Genomic DNA, 4943 nt, shown 5'->3' on the forward strand with positions numbered 1-4943 from the left:
TTCTGGGGACTGAATGTAGCTCAGGTTAAAAGCGAACCAACATAAACCTTGTGTGTTAAATCTCTATATCCCTCACTGTTATTAAAACTGTTTGATTTGTATTTCTGCAAAGTGTTGATAAAAACAATCGGTTAATTCGCATAATCAACTGATTGATTTTCTAGAATCAAATTAAAACAGTTTTTTTTTTTGGCTGATCTGATTGCTTCTTTTGTGATTCTGCATTAATCTTCATTCTTGTCCAGAATTGTTAGAAAAATTTTCATTAAACAATTCACCTCCCTCTTGTTTAAGGTCTTTAATTCTAACATAGAGAATTAAAAGTACCATGTAGGTTATATATCCTATATAAAGTTCAAGAAGAGTATATCCAACACTTATTCTTGAATTGTAAGATGTTTAACTTAGTGTAGAATCTATAAAATAAGTGGATAGGTCTTACATCCATTTTGCATAGCAATATCACAGAACATTTCAATCAGTTTGACATGCCTAGTTTAAATAAAAATAGAAATATTATTTGGAAAACTATGTGGATGACAATAATGAGAACTATACGGGAACACATAAATAATGTGTTATTTAGAAATGCAAACATAGATGGAGGAAGATATTTGCAAGCACTAAATTGAAAGCTTGAGCATGAATTAGAAATAAATATAGACATGCAAATTTTTCATATTTTGACTAGTGCATATGTCCAAAGACATGCATTATAAGCATACAAAGGGAATTAGCAATTATGCAACAATTCAAGTGTGTTAGAATCCAAACCATAAAGAACTCAAAGTTAAACGTGTAGGAAGAAGGACTAAGATTGAATACAATACATCTTTCCTAAAATGTAGATTAGTGACATTATGTCTGTTCTCACGAAAAGACAAATGGAATTCTTCAAAGAAGATGTTAGGTGAAAATATTGCCATAGTATGTAACATATACACTACAAGAAAATCATTAAATAGAAACTAATTTTAGAGACCAAAATAATTAGTTGCTAAAGTGACTAAATTAGAGACCATTTTAGAGACTAAAAAAATTTTTGGTTTATAAATTAGTTTCTAATATTGATAAACAGTTTCTAAATTGGTATCTAATTAGCTATCAATGTTTTAACTACCAATTATTTAGATTCTAAATTTGGTAGTAAAAACGTTGGTGAGCTGGAAATCTTTCACATCCTGTTCTTTTGAAATGTTATCAATAGAGAGATCATCAGTAGTAATCAGATTATGAATCTATGTGTGACAAGTGGAATTCTGAACCTTATATCCAGGAGGAAAGCCGTGTTTCTTGTAGCAGGTATCAATGGTGTGACCAGCTTTATTGCAATAGGTACATACTTTTCTACCAGAATAGACTCTAGTGTTTCTAACATTAGTAGTAGGAAACCCAACTTTCCTATAGCAAACAATCTCACTATGGCCCAATTTTCCACAAAAACCACATAAAAGAGGATTAGACTAAGTAGTGCGACTAACATTAGTGCTATGAGGAGAAGGTAGAGGCAGAATAGTGAAAAGTTGACGTTCTTGTTGGACAACTAAAGAGAAAATTTTAGGGATAAGAGGTGTGGGATCCATAAGCAAAACAAGGGAACGAATATTACTGTATTGATCATTCAAACCCCTAAGGAACTCCATAGCACGGTCTTCACATTTTCTTTGGGTCATCACTGTTTGCACAAAACAAGAACATTTAACCGAACAGGTGCATAGGGGATTAGGGCGAAAATTATCTAGCTCATCCCAAATTATACACAGTTTGGTAAAATAGTCAGTGACAGAATGATCAACCTGACTTAAAGATGCGACTTCTAATTGTAAATCAGAGATGCGGGATAAATCTCCTTGAAAATAACAGGTTTTCAAATTGTTCCAAATATCAATAGCAACATCCATCCAGATTATATTCTGCCTAATGGGAAGAGAAACAGAATGAACTAACCAGGACGCCACCATGTTATTGCAGCGTGTCCACGTAGGAAAATTAGGGTTATCTTGCGACGAACAAGGGTTATAACCGAGAATGAACTCAACCTTGTTCTTCACGCTTAGAGCAGTAATCATTGAGCAGCTCCAAGAATGCTAGTTGGTTGAATCGAGAACCGGAGAGACTAGAGAAGCCGCAGGGTTTTCGGTCGGATGTAGATACAAAAACCTATTTGTTGGTTGTTTCGATTGAGTGAGCAGTGGAACCCCTTCGCCTGCCATTGATCCTGCACAAGAAAGAAGAAAATCAAGGCACTCAAGAACAACAAAAAAGAAAAATAAAGAAAACGTAAGATAAAGAAAAAAGGGAAATTGAAGGAATCCCTATTCACAAATATTAAAGGATTACATAATGGGCCAGGCCCAATAGAGCAATAAAGCCCTTTAACAGGTATATAAATTATATTATTATTAAGAAGTAAACTTTAAATTTAACTCAACATATCTAAGATAAGATTTGCATCCATTTATATACTATGAAACATCTTTATCTCTATTTGATGTGGATCTCTAACAATTATAAATATTTTTAAACATTTTACATTTAAATTATAATTTAGTCTTTTATAAGTAATTTATGTTGTGGAAAATATTTTTGCAACCAGTAACTTTTTTTAAAAAATATATTGAAATTTAAATTAAAGCTAAAAATATTTAAAATAATATAATATATTTATAATCATTAAAGCATGATATCAATTTGTATTGTAGTTTCTAGGTGTAAAATTATGTAATTTATTCATGAATATAAAACAAGTTGAATTTATAAATATGATATTAATTATAAAAAAATTATGACTGGTTTCTTTATTCTATCCAAACCAAATTTTAAAATAATAATTTATTTTAGTTCAATTTTTTTATTTAATTAAAACTGAATAAAAAAAGAGGTTTGGTTTGTGTGACCTTTTAATAGAGAATGAATCAAATTGAATTGCAAACTCTTCTATTACGCGTCAATTTCTTTTCAAAAATTATGAGAAATTTATTTTTTCTAGTAATATTTTAAGTTGTAACAATGGGTAATAATCTTTTAAATGATTAAATAGTATTTTTTAAATGATAAGGGACTGAAAACAATTTTTTACGCATTTAGAGTGACTAAAAAAAGTTTAATATTAAAAAGTATGTTAAATTTAATATACAACATCTTTTATTAGTAAGTATATTTATATAAAAAAAAACTTTCATGTTAGATATCACTATGCTACTTGACATCTAAGTTAGGTTGACACTTCAAGTAACAACAATCATTTTTTAAATAGAAGGTAAAGGACATTTTATGTCACATAAGTTATATTTTGCATAAGGATTGAAATATTTTTTAAATATTTTAATTTTTTTTATTATATTAAATTTTAAAAAATTTCAAAGAAAAAGATTTAATTGTACTTCTCACCATTCAATTAGCATTATTTTGCAAATTTTATTATTGAAGTTTCTTTTTCACACTCTGTAATTTTTTTCCCACACATTTATCTATCATATGTCTTAATTTTAACATATTTTACATATTTGTTAAATAGATAAGAAAGTGCTAATCTACCTCCGAATTCTTTACCACTATTTTGTTTATTAGAAAACATTTACTAAAATATGTAAACATTGAACATACCATGTACACTAAAAAAAATGGATGAAAAAATATGTGAAAGTTAAGTAATTGATGGTAAATTGTGAAAAATAATTTTGAACGGTATAAATAATAAAATGGTGATAATCGTAACTATAGATTTGATTGTAACTAACAATGTGAATTGGTTCGTTTCATTTTGATTCATCTTATATTTAATTTGCCAAAAATAGTCAGAATAGTATAATATAACACTATAGATTTGAAGGTTTGCAAAATTAAAAAAAAAATCTATTTTTTTATAATTTATTAATTTTAAATTTATGTAAATAAAAGTTTAGTACAATTACAACAATTATAATAAAACTTAACAACTAATAATTTATTATAAGTAAATAATGAAACATATTATAAAAAGGTGTTAAGAAGTCTCTTAGAGCAAATATTTTATGGAGAAAGATGTTGTCATATCTCTTTTGCTCTTTAGATAAAGATGTTGTTGATCTTATTTTAAAGTATACATGAATAAAATTGATGAAAAACTATTTAGTATTTAGGGTTTAAGGTTTAGGATTTAGTATTCAGTGAGAATGAAAACAATGTTATTCATACACTACAATTGTTAGTTACAACTTTGGTAGTTAATTAGGGTGTGTTTGGATTAGGAAGGGCATTTGAGGGAGAGGATTTAGAATGATTTAAGAGGAAAGTGGTGTTGTTTAGATTGGGGTATATTAGAGTAGATTTGTGAAGAAAGTTTATTGAAGTTTGTAATTGATGTGATATTTGAAAATATTTTTTTAATTTTTTAAAATGTAAGTTTACAAATTTGATAAATAATAAATTTTTTAAAAAATTATTAAAAAATTTATTATAAAAAAATTTAAAATATATATTAGAATTAAAATAATTTAAAATTAAATATTAATATTAAATTAAATAAAAATATGTATTAATAATTAAAATTAATATTTTATTTATTATTTATTTTATTATAATGTAAAAATTAATATTAATAATTAATAAAAAAATTATAAGTGTTATATATATTTATATTAGAATATAGTTTACGTATATAATTATATATAATTTATTAATTTTTAAAAAAAACAAGTGGCACATCATCTTTCTCCACAAATCTTCTCAAAAGAAATAGAAAATTTTAAAGCATAAAAATTGCATCGGGATTTTACTTTTTTTTTTTTTCGTTTTTCCAACTTTCTGCGCTCTTCTCCTTTCTTTGCTAAATAGGCCCTTAAATATTAATTTAAAAACTATTTAACAATAATAGAAACTAATTTAGAAACCAAAAATAATTTTAGACTCTAAAATGTTTTCTAATTTAGTCACTATAGAAATTAATTACTTTTTATTTTTAA

The sequence above is a fragment of the Phaseolus vulgaris genome, chromosome 10 (assembly GCF_000499845.2).
Source record: "Phaseolus vulgaris cultivar G19833 chromosome 10, P. vulgaris v2.0, whole genome shotgun sequence".
Lineage (NCBI taxonomy): Eukaryota > Viridiplantae > Streptophyta > Magnoliopsida > Fabales > Fabaceae > Phaseolus > Phaseolus vulgaris.